The following is a 21,716-nucleotide window of genomic DNA, read 5'->3' on the forward strand; positions in this document are numbered from 1 at the left end:
GCTCTATAAGAAAGCCCTCCGTGAAGCTAGGACATCTTTCTACTCATCACTAATTGAAGAAAATAAGAACAACCCCAGGTTTCTTTTCAGCACTGTAGCCAGGCTGACAAAGAGTCAGAGCTCTATTGAGCTGAGTATTCCATTAACTTTAACTAGTGATGACTTCATGACTTTCTTTGCTAACAAAATTTTGACTATTAGAGAAAAAATTACTCATAACCATCCCAAAGATGTATCGTTATCTTTGGCTGCTTTCAGTGATGCCGGTATTTGGTTAGACTCTTTCTCTCCGATTGTTCTGTCTGAGTTATTTTCATTAGTTACTTCATCCAAACCATCAACATCCTTATTAGACCCCATTCCTGCCAGGCTGCTCAAGGAAGTCCTACCATTATTTAATGCTTCAATCTTAAATATGATCAATCTATCTTTGTTAGTTGGTTATGTACCACAGGCCTTTAAGGTGGCAGTAATTAAACCATTACTTAAAAAGCCATCACTTGACCCAGCTATCTTAGCTAATTATAGGCCAATCTCCAACCTTCCTTTTCTCTCAAAGATTCTTGAGAGGGTAGTTGTAAAACAGCTAACTGATCACCTGCAGAGGAATGGTCTATTTGAAGAGTTTCAGTCAGGTTTTAGAATTCATCATAGTACAGAAACAGCATTAGTGAAGGTTACAAATGATCTTCTTATGGCTTCGGACTGTGGACTTATCTCTGTGCTTGTTCTGTTGGACCTCAGTGCTGCTTTTGATACTGTTGACCATAAAATTTTATTACAGAGATTAGAGCATGTCATAGGTATTAAAGGCACTGCGCTGCGGTGGTTTGAATCATATTTGTCTAATAGATTACAGTTTGTTCATGTAAATGGGGAATCTTCTTCACAGACTAAAGTTAATTATGGAGTTCCACAAGGTTCTGTGCTAGGACCAATTTTATTCACTTTATACATGCTTCCCTTGGGCAGTATTATTAGACGGTATTGCTTAAATTTTCATTGTTACGCAGATGATACCCAGCTTTATCTATCCATGAAGCCAGAGGATACACACCAATTAGCTAAACTGCAGGATTGTCTTACAGACATAAAGACATGGATGACCTCTAATTTCCTGCTTTTAAACTCAGATAAAACTGAAGTTATTGTACTTGGCCCCACAAATCTTGGAAGCATGGTGTCTAACCAGATCGTTACTCTGGATGGCATTTCCCTGATCTCTGGTAATACTGTGAGAAATCTTGGAGTTATTTTTGATCAGGATATGTCATTCAAAGCGCATATTAAACAAATATGTAGGACTGCCTTTTTTCATTTACGCAATATCTCTAAAATCAGAAAGGTCTTGTCTCAGAGTGATGCTGAAAAACTAATTCATGCATTTATTTCCTCTAGGCTGGACTATTGTAATTCATTATTATCAGGTTGTCCTAAAAGTTCCCTAAAAAGCTTTCAGTTGGTTCAGAATGCTGCAGCTAGAGTACTGACGGGGACTAGCAGGAGAGAGCATATCTCACCCGTGTTGGCCTCTCTTCATTGGCTTCCTGTTAATTCTAGAATAGAATTTAAAATTCTTCTTCTTACTTATAAGGTTTTGAATAATCAGGTCCCATCTTATCTTAGGGACCTCGTAGTACCATATTACCCCATTAGAGCGCTTCGCTCTCAGACTGCGGGCTTACTTGTAGTTCCTAGGGTTTGTAAGAGTAGAATGGGAGGCAGAGCCTTCAGCTTTCAGGCTCCTCTCCTGTGGAACCAGCTCCCAATTCAGATCAGGGAGACAGATACCCTCTCTACTTTTAAGATTAGGCTTAAAACTTTCCTTTTCGCTAAGGCTTATAGTTAGGCCTGGATCGGGTGACCCTGGACCATCCCTTGGTTATGTTGCTTTAGACGTAGACTGTGGGGGGGTTCCCATGATGCACTGTTTCTTTCTTTTTTTGCTCCGTATGCAACACTCTGCATTTAATCATTAGTGATCGATCTCTGCCCCCCTTCTCGGCATGTCTTTTTCCTGGTTCTTTCCCTCAGCCCCAACCAGTCTCAGCAGAAGACTGCCCCTCCCTGAGCCTGGTTCTGCTGGAGGTTTCTTCCTGTTAAAAGGGAGTTTTTCCTTCCCACTGTGGCCAAGTGCTTGCTCATAGGGGGTCGTTTTGACCGTTGGGGTTTTTTATGGTTATTGTATGGCCTTGCCTTGCAATATGGAGCGCCTTGGGGCAACTGTTTGTTGTGATTTGGCGCTATATAAGAAAAAAGTTGATTGAGTTGATATTTAATGTTCAAACTGATAAACTTTATTGTTTTTGTGCAAATATTTGCTCATTTTGAAATGGATGCCTACAACACGTTTCAAAAAAGCTGGGACAGTGGTATGTTTACCACTGTGTTACATCACCTTTCCTTCTAACAACTCTCAATAAGCGTTTGGGAACTGACAACCCAGTCTCAAGGCAAGTCATGATTCAGCAGCAAGAAATATACATTAATCTATTGGTTTGTGACATTGTGACGAAAACTGCCTCATTTGGCAGCACAAATTCATTGTAAATTGTAATTCATTCCGTGATGGCTGCGCAAAATTAAAAGTGAAGCGGGGGGGGGGGGGGGGGGAGTGGGTTTAGGTTATGGTTAATGTTGGGAGTAGGAGTAGGGTTAGTAATAGTGAATAAAAAAAAAAAAAACGAAAATTTGACTCATTTCGTGATGGGAGGACGAAAAAAATGTGAGACTGAGCTGGAACTGAGGGCACTAATTGTTGAAGCTTTGTAGGTGGTATTCTTCCCCATTTTTGCTTGATGCACGACTTCAGTTGTTCAACAGTCCGGGGTCTCTGTTGTCGTATTTTGCGCTTCATAATGCACCACACATTTTAAATGGGCGACAGGTCTGGACTGCAGGCAGGCCAGTCTAGTACCTGCACTCTTTTACTATGAAGCCACACTGTTGTAACACGTGCAGAATGTAGCTTGGAATTGTCTTGCTGAAATAAGCAGGGATGTCCTAGAAAAAGACGTTGCTTGGAAGGCAGCATGTGTTGCTCCAAAACCTGGATCTACCTTTCAGCATTAATGGTGGCATCACAAATATGTACGTTGCTCATGCCATGGGCACTTACACACCTCCATACCATCACAGATGCTGGCTTTTGAACTTTGTGCTGGTAACAATCTGGATGGTCTTCTTCCTCTTTTGTCCGGAGGGCAGGATGTCCACGATTTCCAAAAACAATTTGAAATGTGGACTCATCAGACCACAGCACACTTTTCCACTTTGCGTCTGTCCATTTTAAATGACTGCGGGCCCAGAGAAGGTGGCGGCATTTCTGGATGTTGTTGATGTATGGCTTTCTCTTTGTATGGTAGAGTTTTAACTTGTACTTGTAGATGTAGTGACGAACTGTGTTAACTGACAATGGTTTTCTGAAGTGTTCCTGAGCCCATGCGACAAGATCCTTTACACAGTTATGTTGGTTTTTAATGCAGTGCCGCCTGAGGGATCAAAGGTCATGGCCATTCAGTGTTGGTTTTTCGGCCTCCCCACTTACGTGTAGTAAGTTCTCCAGATTCTCTGAATCTTCTGATTATACAACCCCTGGCAAAAATTATGGAATCACCGGCCTCGGAGGATGTTCATTCAGTTGTTTAATTTTGTAGAAAAAAAGCAGATCACAGACATGACACAAAACTAAAGTCATTTCAAATGGCAACTTTCTGGCTTTAAGAAACACTATAAGAAATCAAGAAAAAAAGATTGTGGCAGTCAGTAACGGTTACTTTTTTAGACCAAGCAGAGGAAAAAAATATGGAATCACTCAATTCTGAGGAAAAAATTATTAAATTTTCATCCCCAAAACTAACACCTGCATCATATCAGATCTGCTCGTTAGTCTGCATCTAAAAAGGAGTGAACACACCTTGGAGAGCTGTTGCACCAAGTGGACTGACATGAATCATGGCTCCAACACGAGAGATGTCAATTGAAACAAAGGAGAGGATTATCAAACTCTTAAAAGTGTTGTATGGCTGGGGGGCCTGGCTGCCTTTTTGTTTCTGTCTTTTGTTTTTCCTTCCAGGTGGCTTGCATTTGGGACTGAGTGGCTGTGTTGCTGAGGTTATCAGGACCTCACCCTGATCACCTGCGGCTCGTCAGGACTTACAGCTGAGGTGCATCTATATGGATTGGAACATGGTGGCATTTAAGACTGGAGTATACAGTGTGTATTTGCCAGAGACTCGACCTTGTGACCAGACGGGTGAGATCGTCATCATCAGTGGATGCAGAGAACGTCCAGGGTTTGATGCACGGTCTGTGAAAGAGGAGGGGGTGAGGTCTCACGCTCGTCAGCACACTTCCTGAGGTACGTTAGATTTTGTGACTAACATTTATACAGTCAGTAAATGTGGTGTCCCTCACACCTTTTTATATTGAGCTGTATGTTAGTCATGTATCGGCTTCCACTGCAGTGGAGTTTGGTGAACTGGATGTTCCATGCCTGCAGGTTGGGAAGCTGATTAGTAATCAAGCCAGGAAGTGTTTGCTGTTTGTACACCTTTAAGTGTTCTCTCTGTGTGTAGAGTGTGGACTCACATAATGGTTCCTTCTTTCACAGACTCGGTTTGTTGCGGCCACCTGGGGGGTGTCGGCGGGGTCCTTGGGTCCGAACAGCTTCTGGCTCCGGACCGTTAGCGCTGCTGGGAGCGCACCACGCCAGACCGCACTTTCTGTTATTTTTGTATCACTGTTATGTATTAAATTCAGTTAGCCTTTGTACCGTGCTCTGCTTATTTCATACTGGGTCCTTCAAACGCTGGTCGGTTCTCCGAGCTGCGTCCGACACATAACAGTAGTCTCTGGCCAAACATCATGGACCCAGCGGTAGCAGAGACGGTAACGCGCCGGGAAGGCGGCAGCAGACGTTCAGTAGTTATCCGGATCAGTTGCGGGTGCTCTCCGCCCGGATGGTGCGTGTTTGAGACCCATTACTGAATACTGATTTGTGCTCTCTTGCAGCCGTGTTCCTGTGTTTGTGCCTTATCTGTGGGTCGTGGTGGAGTGTGACTGGCGACGGCTTCGCGTCACGCTCCGACCGGATAAGAGGTTTAAACGGGAGCTGCAAGAGTGTGTCTGTAATGGGTGCACGCGCACGGCGGAGCTCTGTGGCACGGGTCGCTGAGCTTCCTGTGTTACAGTTGTAGCCCCGTTTCCCCAGATAAAGATAACTACTGCGTCTGTTGTATCAGCTCCGGCGTTATTTAGTTAATCACAGTTTTGGTTGTGTGTTGCTCACAGCTGATCACAGAAAAGCAGCTCGTTTGTTTTCTCTGTCACCAAAGGGGGTTTTTTATTTTTAGCACTCTGGCTCCCTCTGTTGGTGACTGAGTCACATTACCGTCAAGCTCTTAAGTTGGAACAGGTGTGTTCCATTTGTTTGAGCTTGACGGTATAAATCACTTATTTGTTTTGTGTTAGTTCATTTTGTGTGGGTGTTTTTTGAGTTGGTTTTTGTGTGGGATTTTATTTTTTGTTTTTCACTATTTAGTGTCTGGGGTCGTGACCCTGCAGTTCTGCCAAAAATGAAGAAAAAAAAAAAAAAAAAAAAAAAAGGCCCGAGCAACCTTATGTCAGTCTGTTAGTCTTTCTTTTATTTTTTTTTTCAGTTTCACCTCCCAGGGTTTGATGGGACGGTCCCCTGGGGGGTCATGGGGGGGGGGGGGGGGGGGTATTTGGGTTGTTGTTTTTTCTTTCTTTTTTTTTGTTTTGTTTTTTGTTATGCCCTCTCTTCTCCTCTGACTCCAGCCGTGTGAGCCGTAGTGTCGGCGTTGCTGGAGTGGTGCAGTTGGGTTGTGCTGGGCGTTTCCCAGGTAACCTCTGCACCCGGGAGGGGAGGGGGGGGTTTGGGGTATTTTCTTTTTGTTCCCTCTCTTCTCCTCTGGCTCCAGCCGTGTGAGCTGTAGTGTCGGCGTTGCTGGAGTGGTGCAGTGTGGTTATGCTGGGCATTTCCCAGGTAACCTCTGCACCTGGGGGGGGGGGGTGTTTTCCCCCCAGTTTCCGCCCTCAGGGTTTGACTGTGGTGTCCTCTGGGGGGGAAAGGGCTGTGGGTCCATCTAGCCATAGACGGCCGGGGCTGGGTCCGTTGGTCGTGAGGGGAGGCGTCTCCTGGGGTTGACGAGTGGTCCTCTGGGAGGCGCTGGGAGTCCCCGTGGGTGACGTTGGATCCCAGAGGGACCTCGGCTGTGGTTATTACTCCTGGAGCTGGCGGGAAGTCCTCTGGGGGGTGTTGGTCCCTACATGTCGTTAGGGGGGGGGGGGGGTGTTTTAGCGCTTTTATTTGTAAGCTTAAGTTTGGGGTTTTTCTTTTCTCCTCGTCCCGGGGTTTGATGGGACGGTCCCCTGGGGAGGGGGTGGGGGGGGGGGTGGGTTTGGTTGTTTGTGTTTGTCTTTTTTGTTTTATGACTAATGACCGCACATGGTTGGATAAAGGCTGACCGCACAGGTTTAAGAACTCCTGGCCACACCTGTGCTAAGTGACTGACTGAAACAAAGGCAAGGATGCAGCCAGAGGAGAGGACATCAACCATTCTATTGGAAGACGAATGCAGATGCGGTTTCCAGCCATGGTCCCTGGAGGGGGGTGTTTCTCCTGGGCCAGGTTTGTTTGGTCGCCGGGAGGCTTCCCATGAGGGTGGGGTACTGTTGTATGGCTGGGGGGCCTGGCTGCCTTTTTGTTTCTGTCTTTTGTTTTTCCTTCCAGGTGGCTTGCATTTGGGACTGAGTGGCTGTGTTGCTGAGGTTATCAGGACCTCACCCTGATCACCTGTGGCTCGTCAGGACTCACAGCTGAGGTGCATCTATATGGATTGGAACATGGTGGCATTTAAGACTGGAGTATACAGTGTGTATTTGCCAGAGACTCGACCTTGTGACCAGACGGGTGAGATCGTCGTCTTGGGAGCCATCTCATCATCAGTGGATGCAGAGAACGTCCAGGGTTTGATGCACGGTCTGTGAAAGAGGAGGGGGTGAGGTCTCACGCTCGTCAGCACACTTCCTGAGGTACGTTAGATTTTGTGACTAACAGTTATACAGTCAGTAAATGTGGTGTCCCTCACACCTTATTGTATTGAGCTGTATGTTAGTCATGTATCGGCTTCCACTGCAGTGGAGTTTGGTGAACTGGATGTTCCATGCCTGCAGGTTGGGAAGCTGATTAGTAATCAAGCCAGGAAGTGTTTGCTGTTTGTACACCTTTAAGTGTTCTCTCTGTGTGTAGAGTGTGGACTCACATAATGGTTCCTTCTTTCACAGACTCGGTTTGTTGCGGCCACCTGGGGGGTGTCGGTGGGGTCCTTGGGTCCGAACAGCTTCTGGCTCCAGACCGTTAGCGCTGCTGGGAGCGCACCACGCCAGACCGCACTTTCTGTTATTTTTGTATCACTGTTATGTATTAAATTCAGTTAGCCTTTGTACCGTGCTCTGCTTATTTCATACTGGGTCCTTCAAACGCTGGTCAGTTCTCCGAGCTGCGTCCGACACATAACAAAAAGAGAGTAAATCATCACGCAATGTTGCAAAAGATGTTGGTTGTTCACAGTTAGCTGTGTCTAAACTCTGGACCAAATACAAACAACATGGGAAGGTTGTTAAAGGCAAACATACTGGTAGACCAAGGAAGACATCAAAGCGTCAAGACAGAAAACTTAAAGCAATATGTCTCAAAAATCGAAAAATGTACAACAAAACAAATGAGGAACGAATGGGAGGAAACTGGAGTCAACGTCTTTGACCGAACTGTAAGAAACTGCCTAAAGGAAATGGGATTTACACACAGAAAAGCTAAATGAAAGGCATCATTAACACCTAAACAGAAAAAAACAAGGTTACAATGGGCTAAGGAAAAGCAATTGTGGACTGTGGATGACTGGATGAAAGGTGATGATGGATGAAAGGTGATGATGCTGGAACTTTTGTTCTGATTTGATGCAGGTGTTAATTTGGGGGATGAAAATTTACAGGGTAATTCCATAATTTTTTCCTCAGAATTGAGTGATTCCATATTTTTTTCCTCTGCTTGGTCTAAAACCGTAACCATTACTGACTGCCACAATCTTTTTTTCTTGATTTCTTATAGTGTTTCTTAAAGCCAGAAAGTTGCCATTTGAAATGACTTTAGTTTTGTGTCATGTCTGTGATCTGCTTTTTTTCTACAAAATTAAACAACTGAATGAACATCCTCTGAGGCCGGTGATTCCATAATTTTTTGCCAGGGGTCGTATTATAGACTGTAGATGATGGAATCCATACATTTCTTGCAATTGAACGTTGAGAAACATTGTTCTTAAACTGCTGGACTACTTTTCCCACACAGTTGTTCACAAAGTGGTAATCCTCGTCCCATCTCCTCTTGTGAACGGCTGAGCCTTTTGGGGATGCTCCTTTTATACCCAATCATGATACTCACCTGTTTCCAATTAACCTATTCACCTGTGGAATGTTCCAAAGAGGTGTTCTTTGAGCATTCATCAACTTTCCCAGCCCTTTGTCGCCCCTGTCCCAGCTTTTTTGAAACATGTTGCAGGCATCGATTTCAAAATGAGCAAATATTTGCACAAAAAACAATAAATTTTATCAGGTTGAACATTAAATATCTTGCCTTTGTGGTGTATTCAATTGAATATAGGTTGAAGAGGATTTACAAATCGTATTCTGTTTTTATTTACATTTCACACAATGTCCCAATTTCATTGGAATTGGGGTTGTACTTAAATATATTGCTCAATTGAGGGTTAAATACTAGAGAAATCAGTTTTGGCTTAATATGCTTTCAGTAGTGTCCTTGGTACTTGGAACATGCAGTGAATGCAGCAAGGAAATTAGAGGGTTTCCTGGAATAGTACTCCTGTCTTCCGGGGGTTCATGTTTCCTTAGTTAGGTCTAGTAGTCTCTAATAAGGTTGACTTCTAGTATTTAATATGAATACAAACAGTCTACTCAGTCTGCTGAGTCATTTAATCCAAATAACAGACTTGTGATACTGAAAGAAAGGAAATTACATCACACAGGCTAAAATGGAGAAAGAAGAAGTAATGAAAGAATCCGAGGAAGATGTGTGTTGGAGCATTTTAAAAAGATAAAAATCTGTCAGTTTGAGCACAAATTTCCATTGTGACAATAAAAGGGTGCTCTGTAATCCATTCATCTGCTGCAGAGGGATGTTTTGCTCACTAAGTGTGTGAAACCATGAGAGAGAGAGAGAGAGATATACTGATAGTGTACCTCCAAGAGTATAGATTGCTATTGCGTATCACTCTCATCTCTCCATGACCAAATCTATTTCCTCAAAGGAGCCTGGAAAAGCTTTTAGCTAGGGCTTGAAAATGTACAGCACAAAAGACACAGTCATGCTGTGATCGAAGGTCATGAAATAAAGTGGCGTGTGGAGAGCCGAGCTTTTGTTCGGTGCTCTCAACCCACTGCTCCGGAACTGAGACCTTTTCACCTTTCCAGCTCTCTTTCCTCTCACACTCGTATGGATTCCTCTGTAGCACTACAAGACATGAAATTTTGCTGTGTAACTTCTAAATGATGTATAGCCGACACGTTAGTTTGTAAACCGCATTCAATTATACATAGAGTCGAGTGCTTCAAGTGTCTTTATGTGACACTGCCTTAATAATAAAAGAATACTCCCTTCCAATTTTCCTCAGAACTAAGAAAATTTACTGTGTTAAAATCTAGTTATTATAAAGTACCGTTATTTCTGTGGTATATCGCAAACATACAGCTAATTTTATTGTTGATAATGTATTTTATTTTGGGGAGATTCCATAGCAAATAGGGGCATAGTCAATTTGTTCCATGGGGTTTTGCCCACAACATGAAGGATGAAGTACATGTGCATGTGCTAAATTTGAAATTTCTGAGCATAAAACAGAAACTGCAAACTCATAATTTCAGACCTCCAACAAGAAAAAAAAAATATATATATTTGTGGAGTCGAATAAAGCTGTCCCCACTGCCCCATTTTAACAACGCAAAATAAGGATGAAGTGATCAATCAATCAATTTCAATCAATTTTTTTTTATATAGCGCCAAATCACAACAAACAGTTGCCCCAAGGCGCTTTATATTGTAAGGCAAGGCCATACAATAATTATGTAAAACCCCAACGGTCAAAACGACCCCCTGTGAGCAAGCACTTGGCTACAGTGGGAAGGAAAAACTCCCTTTTAACAGGAAGAAACCTCCAGCAGAACCAGGCTCAGGGAGGGGCAGTCTTCTGCTGGGACTGGTTGGGGCTGAGGGAGAGAACCAGGAAAAAGACATGCTGTGGAGGGGAGCAGAGATCGATCACTAATGATTAAATGCAGAGTGGTGCATACAGAGCAAAAAGAGAAAGAAACAGTGCATCATGGGAACCCCCCAGCAGTCTACGTCTATAGCAGCATAACTAAGGGATGGTTCAGGGTCACCTGATCCAGCCCTAACTATAAGCTTTAGCAAAAAGGAAAGTTTTAAGCCTAATCTTAAAGTAGAGAGGGTGTCTGTCTCCCTGATCTGAATTGGGAGCTGGTTCCACAGGAGAGGAGCCTGAAAGCTGAAGGCTCTGCCTCCCATTCTACTCTTACAAACCCTAGGAACTACAAGTAAGCCTGCAGTCTGAGAGCGAAGCGCTCTATTGGGGTGATATGGTACTACGAGGTCCCTAAGATAAGATGGGACCTGATTATTCAAAACCTTATAAGTAAGAAGAAGAATTTTAAATTCTATTCTAGAATTAACAGGAAGCCAATGAAGAGAGGCCAATATGGGTGAGATATGCTCTCTCCTTCTAGTCCCCGTTAGTACTCTAGCTGCAGCATTTTGAATTAACTGAAGGCTTTTCAGGGAACTTTCAGGACAACCTGATAATAATGAATTACAATAGTCCAGCCTAGAGGAAATAAATGCATGAATTAGTTTTTCAGCATCACTCTGAGGAGACAAGACCTTTCTAATTTTAGAGATATTGCGTAAATGCAAAAAAGCAGTCCTACATATTTGTTTAATATGCGCTTTGAATGACATATCCTGATCAAAAATGACTCCAAGATTTCTCACAGTATTACTAGAGGTCAGGGTAATGCCATCCAGAGTAAGGATCTGGTTAGACACCATGTTTCTAAGATTTGTGGGGCCAAGTACAATAACTTCAGTTTTATCTGAGTTTAAAAGCAGGAAATTAGAGGTCATCCATGTCTTTATGTCTGTAAGACAATCCTGCAGTTTAGCTAATTGGTGTGTGTCCTCTGGCTTCATGGATAGATAAAGCTGGGTATCATCTGCGTAACAATGAAAATTTAAGCCATACCGTCTAATAATACTGCCTAAGGGAAGCATGTATAAAGTGAATAAAATTGGTCCTAGCACAGAACCTTGTGGAACTCCATAATTAACTTTAGTCTGTGAAGAAGATTCCCCATTTACATGAACAAATTGTAATCTATTAGACAAATATGATTCAAACCACCGCAGCGCAGTGCCTTTAATACCTATGGCATGCTCTAATCTCTGTAATAAAATTTCATGGTCAACAGTATCAAAAGCAGCACTGAGGTCTAACAGAACAAGCACAGAGATGAGTCCAATGTCCGAGGCCATAAGAAGATCATTTGTAACCTTCACTAATGCTGTTTCTGTACTATGATGAATTCTAAAACCTGACTGAAACTCTTCAAATACACCATTCCTCTGCAGATGATCAGTTAGCTGTTTTACAACTACCCTTTCAAGAATTTTTGAGAGAAAAGGAAGGTTGGAGATTGGCCTATAATTAGCTAAGATAGCTGGGTCAAGTGATGGCTTTTTAAGTAATGATTTAATTAGTGATGCCAACTATGAAGAGGATGAAGAGCAGAAAGGCCGTTTGTCCAGATGGCATTCCAGTGGAGGTATAGAAATGTCTAAGAGAGATGGGAGTGGAAATCTTAGAAAGTGAGAAGAAGCCTGTGGAGTAGAGAAGAAGTGTGCTGGTTCCTAAGAACAAGGGTGATGTGCAGAGCTGCAGTATCTACAGAGGCATGAAGTTGATCAGCTCCAGCATGAAGTTATGGGAAACAATAGTAGAAGCTAGGCTTAGAAACAGGTGAAATCTGTAAGCAGCAATATGGTTTTATGCTGAGAAAGAGCACTACAGATGCAATGTTTGCTCTGAGAGTACTGATGGAGGAGTATAGAGAAGGCCAGAAGGGGTTACATTGTGTGTTTGGGGATTGAGAGAAGCTTATGACAGGCTGCCAAGAGAAGAGTTGTGATATTGAATGAGGAAGTCTGGAGTGGCAGAGAAGTTTGTGAGGGACATGTACAAGGACAGTGTGACAGCAGTAAGTTGCACAGTAGGAATGACAGATGCACTCAAAATGGAGGTGGGATTGCATCAAGGATCACTTCTGAGCCCTTTCGTGTTCATCAATGGTGAGGGACAGGTTGACAGATGAGATCAGACAGGAGTCCCCCTGCACTATGATGTTTACAGATGACATTGTAATCTGCAAAGAAAGTAGGGAGGAGATGGTTAAGAGAGATGAGTTTAAATATTTGGGGTCACGGATCAATACTAATGGAGAATGTGGTAGAGAGGTGAAGAAGAGAGTGCAGACGGTGGAATTGGTCAAGAAGTGATTTGTGACAAAAAGTTATCTACAAGAAGGGGAAGGGTTACAAGACAATAGTGAGACCAGCTATGTTGTACAGCTTAGAGACATGACATTAACAAAAAAAATGGGAAGCAGAGCTGGAGGTGGCAGATCTGAAGATGTGTGATTTTCTTCGGGAGTGATGAGGATGGACACGATTATGCTAGTATCTCACTGGGCTGTGACAGCCTGTGAACAACATCCATGAGGAAATTCACACCATAGCCAAGATGCACAAAGCAGATTTCTTGTGTTGACCTGTTTTTAGTTTTTTATTCATTTTTTCTGAGGACAGAGGAGGAAATTAACTTTATGCTCATGGTCGGCACATACTCACTGTGCACGTGCATGAGCAGGCTGGACATGTCGTGTCCAGTCACGGATGGGCTGCATGAACCAGATTTACTGTTTACGTCTTTTTATTTATTTATTTATTTTTCTGAGGACAGAAGTGAAAATTAAGTTTAATGCTGCTGCCCGGTGGCCACTCGCCATTACACACATGGAGAGTGTGCACTGAATGAGGACTATACCAGCATGCCAACTTTATTTCTTTTATCTATATTATAATAGCCAAGTAGTCTCTGTGTACATGTGTGTGTATGGTATCAGAGGTGGAAAACTCCGGCTTCAGAAAGAAAAAGCCCAACCACATATTTGTTACATCTTCCTAATAACCACCTGTCAGTAATTAGTTCAACTCTTCAGGCAGGTGGATTAGCAAATTATTGAGGTCACCTGTTTTAGGTGCACAGGTAGAAAAAAATACATGGTAGGGCTTTTACTTTCTGAAGCCGGAGTTTTTCACCTCTTTATGGTAACGATCACAGAAAAACTGAGGAGAGCTGATTCCATCTGATCAAAATCACCTGGTGAAGTCAGTGGCTGCAAAGAAAACCTGCACCCTCTTGGCCCTTTCTGGAACAAATTGCCCACCCCTGGTCTAAATTAAAAGATGCTTCAATCATATAGAAAAATACACCACATTATTTGCTTGATCATAAAGATTCTAAAAAAGGTATAGTTTGGACAATCTGTGACTGAATGTTATGGAGTTATGAGGAGTTCTGGAACAAGTTGCCCACCCCTGATTATGACCCCTGTGTAATTCTTCAATTGACCTGTACCTGGCTGCCTCTTGAAAATACAAGTGGCCAATCAGTTTTTTTAAAGAGTTAATGTCTATGGATTATTTGTGCCAAATTTGATGTTTGTATCACCATTTGCAGGATTCCACTCTAAATATTCTCTTATCTGTTGCACTATATATGAGATGTAAGATTCTGCTCCTCAGTGTTTCTCAATTGCCCTCAAAAGGATTGGAACACTTGGTATTTCACCCATTTTAATTTGTTTATTCCATTTCAAATACATTTTTTTCTAAAATTACCTTCCTTAACTCAAAACTGAAAGCAAATCTCAACAACTTGATATAAATTAATTAAAAATATGAAATCCAGCTTCCTGATGAAGTGGTGTAGAGGAATATTTTCTTAAAAAGAAGACCTGAAACTTCAGCTACAATTTGACAGAAAGTACATTTGAGATGAAAGCCTAGATTTGATGTTTTGGTGAAAGAAACTTTTGTATTTCTTCATAATTGATGTAATACTACAACCCCTGGCAAAAATTATGGAATCACCGGCCTCGGAGGATGTTCATTCAGTTGTTTAATTTTGTAGAAAAAAAGCAGATCACAGACATGACACAAAACTAAAGTCATTTCAAATGGCAACTTTCTGGCTTTAAGAAACACTATAAGAAATCAAGAAAAAAAGATTGTGGCAGTCAGTAACGGTTACTTTTTTTAGACCACGCAGAGGAAAAAAATATGGAATCACTCAATTCTGAGGAAAAAATTATGGAATCACCCTGTAAATTTTCATCCCCAAAACTAACACCTGCATCATATCAGATCTGCTCCTTAGTCTGCATCTAAAAAGGAGTGAACACACCTTGGAGAGCTGTTGCACCAAGTGGACTGACATGAATCATGGCTCCAACATGAGAGATGTCAATTGAAACAAAGGAGAGGATTATCAAACTCTTAAAAGAGAGTAAATCATCACGCAATGTTGCAAAAGATGTTGGTTGTTCACAGTCAGCTGTGTCTAAACTCTGGACCAAATACAAACAACATGGGAAGGTTGTTAAAGGCAAACATACTGGTAGACGAAGGAGGACATCAAAGCGTCAAGACAGAAAACTTAAAGCAATATGTCTCAAAAATCGAAAAATGTACAACAAAACAAATGAGGAACGAATGGGAGGGAAACTGGAGTCACGTCTGTGACCGAACTGTAAGAAACCGCCTAAAGGAAATGGGATTTACATACAGAAAAGCTAAATGAAAGGCATCATTAACACCTAACAGAAAAAAAAACAAGGTTACAATGGGCTAAGGAAAAGCAATTGTGGACTGTGGATGACTGGATGAAAGTCATATTCAGTGATGAATCTTGAATCTGCATTGGGCAAGGTGATGATGCTGGAACTTTTGTTTGGTGCCTTTCCAATGAGATTTATAAAGATGACTGCCTGAAGAGAACATGTAAATTTCCACAGTCATTGATGATATGGGGCTGCATGTCAGGCAAAGGCACTGGGGAGATGGCTGTCATTACATCATCAATAAATGCACAAGTTTATGTTGATATTTTGGACAATTGAAAGGATGTTTGGGGATGATGAAATCATTTTTCAAGATGATAATGCATCTTGCCATAGAGTAAAAACTGCAAAAACATTCCTTGCCAAAAAAAGACACATAGGGTCAATGTCAATGAGCAGATCTGATTTGATGCAGGTGTTTCCATAATTTTTGCCAGGGGTTGTAGATGTAATAATAGAGATACGGCCTCTACTGGTGGTTGGCTCTCACTGCGGTATTGTATCACTTCCTGTTCCGGAGCACAGCGGTGTTTTGCTGTATCTGTTAGCTGTTTAATCTGCATAGTTAGATTGATCTAGATAACTAGATAACGATTGTTTCACAGTATAATCTTCACGTGCCTTAACTAAAGCACTCCCTCTGCTGAATCACCTCTAAATTATTTACACATTATTCACTTTGTGTGTTTTAGGAATCCGCTAGCTTAGCGCAGCTACTAGCTCTTAGCTGATTTAGCATGGCGGCTTCTCCTGTCTCTCCCGCACTTTTCTGCTCTGGGTGTGAAATGTTTAGTTATTCCTCGGCCTCCTTTAGCAGTAATGGTACTTGTAATAAGTGTAGCTTATTCGTAACTTTGGAGGCCAGGCTGGGCGAATTGGAGACTCAGCTCCGCACCGTGGAAAATTCTACAGCTAGCCAGGCCCCTGTAGTCGGTGCGGACCAAGGTAGCTTAGCCGCCGTTAGTTCCCTTCCAGCAGATTCCGAGCAGCCGGGAAAGCAGGCTGACTGGGTGACTGTGAGGAGGAAGCGTAGCCCTGAACAGAAGCCCCGTGTACACCGCCAACCCGTTCACATTTCTAACCGTTTTCCCCACTCGGCGAACACCCACCAAGGATCAAACTGTAGTTATTGGCGACTCTGTTTTGAGAAATGTGAAGTTAGCGACACCAGCAACCATAGTCAATTGTCTTCCGGGGACAGAGCAGGCAACATTGAAGGAAATTTGAAACTGCTGGCTAAGGCTAAGCGTAAATTTGGTAAGATTGTAATTCACGTCGGCAGTAATGACACCTGGTTACGCCAATCGGAGGTCACTAAAATTATCATTGAATCGGTGTGTAACTTGCAAAAACAATGTCGGACACGTAGTTTTCTCTGGGCCCCTCCCCAATCGGACCGGGAGTGACATGTTTAGCCGCATGTTCTCCTTGAATTGCTGTCTGTCTGAGTGGTGTCCAAAAAATGAGGTGGGCTTCATAGATAATTGGCAAAGCTTCTGGGGAAAACCTGGTCTTGTTAGGAGAGACGGCATCCATCCCACTTTGGATGGAGCAGCTCTCATTTCTAGAAATCTGGCCAATTTTATTAACCCTCCAAACCGTGACTATCCAGGGTTGGGACCAGGAAGCAGAGTTGTAATCTTACACACCTCTCTGCAGCTTCTCTCCCCCTGCCATCTCCTCATTACCCCATCCCCGTAGAGACGGTGCCTGCTCCCAGACCACCAATAACCAGTAAAATCTATTTAACCATAAAAATTCAAAAAGAAAAAATAATACAGCACCTTCAACTGCACCACAGACTAAAACAGTTAAATGTTATCTATTAAACATTAGGTCTCTCTCTTCTAAGTCCCTGTTAGTAAATGATATAAAAATTGATCAACATATTGATTTATCTGCCTTACAGAAACCTGGTTACAGCAGGATGAATATGTTAGTTTAAATGAGTCAACACCCCGAGTCACACTAACTGCCCAGAATTGCTCGTAGCACGGGCCGAGGCAGAGGATTAGCAGCAATCTTCCATTCCAGCTTATTAATTAATCAAAAACCCAGACAGAGCTTTAATTCATTTGAAAGCTTGACTCTTAGTCTTGTCCATCCAAAACTATCTATCGTCCACCTGGTCATTACTGTGAGTTTCTCTGTGAATTTTCAGACCTTTTGTCTGACTTAGTGCTTAGCTCAGATAAGATAATTATAGTGGGCGATTTAACATCCACACATATGCTGAGAATGCCAGCCTCAACACTGCATTTAATCTATTATTAGACTCAATTGGCTTTGCTCAAAATGTAAATGAGTCCACCCACCACTTTACTCATATCTTAGATCTTGTCTGACTTATGGTATGGAAATTGAAGACTTAACAGTATTCCCTGAAAACTCCATTCTGTCTGATCATTCTTAATAACATTTACATTTACTCTGATGGACTACCCAGCAGTGGGGAATAAGTTTCAATTACACTAGAAGTCTTTCAGAAAGCACTGTAACTAGGTTTAAGGATATGATTCCTTCTTTATGTTCTCTAATGCCATATACCAACACAGTGCAGAGTAGCTACCTAAACTCTGTGAGTGAGATAGAGTATCTCGTCAATAGTTTTACATCTCATTGAAGACAACTTTGGATGCTGTAGCTCCTCTGAAAAAGAGAGCTTTAAATCAGAAGTGCCTGACTCCGTGGTATAACTCACAAACTCGCAGCTAAAGCAGATAACCCGTAAGTTGGAGAGGAAATGGCGTCTCACTAATTTAGAAGATCTTCACTTAGCCTGGAAAAAGAGTCTGTTGCTCTATAAAAAAAGGCGTCCGTAATGCTAGGACATCTTACTACTCATCACTAACTGAAGAAAATAAGAACAACCCCAGGTTTCTTTTTAGCACTGTAGCCAAGCTGACAAAGAGTCAGAGCTCTATTGAGGCGAGTATTCCTTTAACTTTAACTAGTAATGACTTCATGACTTTCTTTGCTAATAAAATTTTAACTATTAGAGAAAAAATTACTCATAACCATCCCAAAGACATATCGTTATCTTTGGCTGCTTTCAGTGATGCCGGTATTTGGTTAGACTCTTTCTCTCCGATTGTTCTGTCTGAGTTATTTTCATTAGTTACTTCCTCCAAACCATCAACATGTCTATTAGACCCCATTCCTACCAGGCTGCTCAAGGAAGCCCTACCATTAATTAATGCTTCGATCTTAAATATGATCAATCTATCTTTATTAGTTGGCTATGTACCACAGGCTTTTAAGGTGGCAGTAATTAAACCATTACTTAAAAAGCCATCACTTGACCCAGCTATCTTAGCTAATTATAGGCCAATCTCCAACCTTCCTTTTCTCTCAAAAATTCTTGAAAGGGTAGCTGTAAAACAGCTAACTGATCATCTGCAGAGGAATGGTCTATTTGAAGAGTTTCAGTCAGGTTTTAGAATTCATCATAGTACAGAAACAGCATTAGTGAAGGTTACAAATGATCTTCTTATGGCCTCAGACAGTGGACTCATCTCTGTGCTTGTCCTGTTAGACCTCAGTGCTGCTTTTGATACTGTTGACCATAAAATTTTATTACAGAGATTAGAGCATGCCATAGGTATTAAAGGCACTGCGCTGCGGTGGTTTGAATCATATTTATCTAATAGATTACAATTTGTTCATGTAAATGGGGAATCTTCTTCACAGACTAAGGTTAATTATGGAGTTCCACAAGGTTCTGTGCTAGGACCAATTTTATTCACTTTATACATGTTTCCCATAGGCAGTATTATTAGATGGCATTGCTTAAATTTTCATTGTTACGCAGATGATACCCAGCTTTATCTATCCATGAAGCCAGAGGACACACACCAATTAGCTAAACTGCAGGATTGTCTTACAGACATAAAGACATGGATGACCTCTAATTTCCTGCTTTTAAACTCAGATAAAACTGAAGTTATTGTACTTGGCCCCACAAATCTTAGAAACATGCTGTCTAACCAGATCCTTACTCTGGATGGCATTACCCTGACCTCTAGTAATACTGTGAGAAATCTTGGAGTCATTTTTGATCAGGATATGTCATTCAATGCACATATTAAACAAATATGTAGGACTGCTTTTTTGCATTTGCGCAATCTCTCTAAAATTAGAAAGGTCTTGTCTCAGAGTGATGCTGAAAAACTAATTCATGCATTTATTTCCTCTAGGCTGGGCAATTGTAATTCATTATTATCAGGTTGTCCTAAAAGTTCCCTGAAAAGCCTTCAGTTAATTCAAAATGCTGCAGCTAGAGTACTGACAGGGAGTAGAAGGAGAGAGCATATCTCACCCATATTGGCCTCTCTTCATTGGCTTCCTGTTAATTCTAGAATAGAATTTAAAATTCTTCTTCTTACTTATAAGGTTTTGAATAATCAGGTCCCATCTTATCTTAGGGACCTCATAGTACCATATCACCCCAGTAGAGCGCTTCGCTCTCAGACTGCAGGCTTACTTGTAGTTCCTAGGGTTTGTAAGAGTAGAATGGGAGGCAGAGCCTTCAGCTTTCAGGCTCCTCTCCTGTGGAACCAGCTCCCGATTCGGATCAGGGAGACAGACACCCTCTCTACTTTTAAGATTAGGCTTAAAACTTTCCTTTTGCTAAAGCTTATAGTTAGGGCTGGATCAGGTGACCCTGAACCATCCCTTAGTTATGCTGCTATAGACTTAGACTGCTGGGGGGTTCCCATGATGCACTGAGTGTTTCTTTCTCTTTTTGCTCTGTATGCACCACTCTGCATTTAATCATTAGTGATTGATCTCTGCTCTCTTCCACAGCATGTCTTTTTCCTGGTTCTCTCCCTCAGCCCCAACCAGTCCCAGCAGAAGACTGCCCCTCCCTGAGCCTGGTTCTGCTGGAGGGAGTTTTTCCTTCCCACTGTCACCAAGTGCTTGCTCACAGGGGGGTCGTTTTGACCGTTGGGGTTTTTCCGTAATTATTGTATGGCCTTGCCTTACAATATAAAGCACCTTGGGGCAACTGTTTGTTGTGATTTGGCGCTATATAAATAAAATTGATTTGATTTGATTTAAATAAAGTCAAAGACATATTCAGTGGCCTGGAAATGTTCATGTTTACATCCCCTGACTTGTCAAAAGAAAACTGGCAATAAAACCGATTATTATTTACAGCTATTATAAAGTTTTAGAGATCTGGTTTCAGTTTGAGTTTGAGGAAGATAATTTTATAAATTTTAATTCTTTATTTTTTGTATTTCTTGTATTTAAAATGACATAAACAAATTAAAATGTGTGAAATTCCAGGTGTTCCAATACTTTTGGAGGGCACAGTATCCTAACCGTATGATGAGTGCAAAATGAGTGTGGTATTATTACTGTTTTGTTTAAGAATGTTTAACTTTCACTGTTGCTGCAGTTTGTGTCAAATCATAGTCCATATCGTGTATCATATTGCTATGACAATTCAGTAAGGTATATCTTCTATTATACATTCCAAATCTCTACTAGTGTTTGCTAAGGTACACCTAAATATGGGAACTCTCCCAGAAGTTGAAAGGTTTTTGCCATGCTAATGCTCCCTGAAGCCCATCCATCCATCCATTTTCTTCCGCTTATCCGGAGTCGGGTCGCCGGGGCAGCAGCTCAAGCAAAGCCGCCCAGACCTCCCGATCCACACACACCTCCCCCAGCTCCTCCGGGGAACCCCACGGTGTTCCCAAGCCAGCCGAGAGATGTAGTCCCTCCAGCATGTCCTGGGTCTTCCCCGGGGCCTGCTCCCATTGGGACGTGCCTGGAACACCTCTCCAGCGAGGCGTCCAGGGGGCATCCGGAAAAGATGCCCGAGCCACCTCAACTGACTCCTCCACTTGAGGCAAGGACACTCCACCGACCTGAAGAGGGCAAAGCACCTTTTTCCGGTCGAGAACCATGGCCTCAGATTTGGAGGTGCTGATTTTCATCCCGGACGCTTCACACTTGGCTGCAAACCGCCCCAGTGCACGCTGAAGGTCCTGATTTGACGAAGCCAACAGAACCACATCGTCCGCAAACAGCAGAGACGAGATTCTGTGGTTCCCAAACCAGACCCCCTCTACCCCCTGGCTGCGCCTAGAAATTCTGTCTATAAAAATAATGAACAGAACCGGTGACAAAGGGCAGCCCTGGCGGAGGCCAACGTGCACTGGAAACAGGTTTGAGTTACTACCAGCAATGCGAACCAAGCTCCTGCTGCTGTCGCACAGGACCGATAGCCTTTAGCAAAGGACCCCGGACCCGTACTCCCGGAGCACTCCCCACAGGGTGCCCCAAGGGACACGGTCGAACGCCTTCTCCAGATCCACAAAACACATGTGGACTGGTTTGGGCAAACTCCGATGAACCCTCGAGCACCCGATGGAGCGTGTAGAGCTGGTCCAGTGTGCCGCGACCAGGACGAAAACCACACTGCTCCTCCTGAATCCGAGGTTCGACCATCGGTCGAATTCTCCTCTCCAGTACTCTGGAATAGACCTTACTGGGCAGGCTGAGGAGTGTGATCCCCCTATAGTTGGAACACACCCTCCGGTCCCCCTTCTTAAACAGAGGGACCACCACCCCGGTCTGCCAATCCAGAGGCACTGTCCCCGATCGCCACGCGATGTTGCAGAGGCGTGTCAGCAAGA

Source organism: Thalassophryne amazonica, chromosome 6, assembly GCF_902500255.1.
Source record: "Thalassophryne amazonica chromosome 6, fThaAma1.1, whole genome shotgun sequence".
NCBI lineage: Eukaryota > Metazoa > Chordata > Actinopteri > Batrachoidiformes > Batrachoididae > Thalassophryne > Thalassophryne amazonica.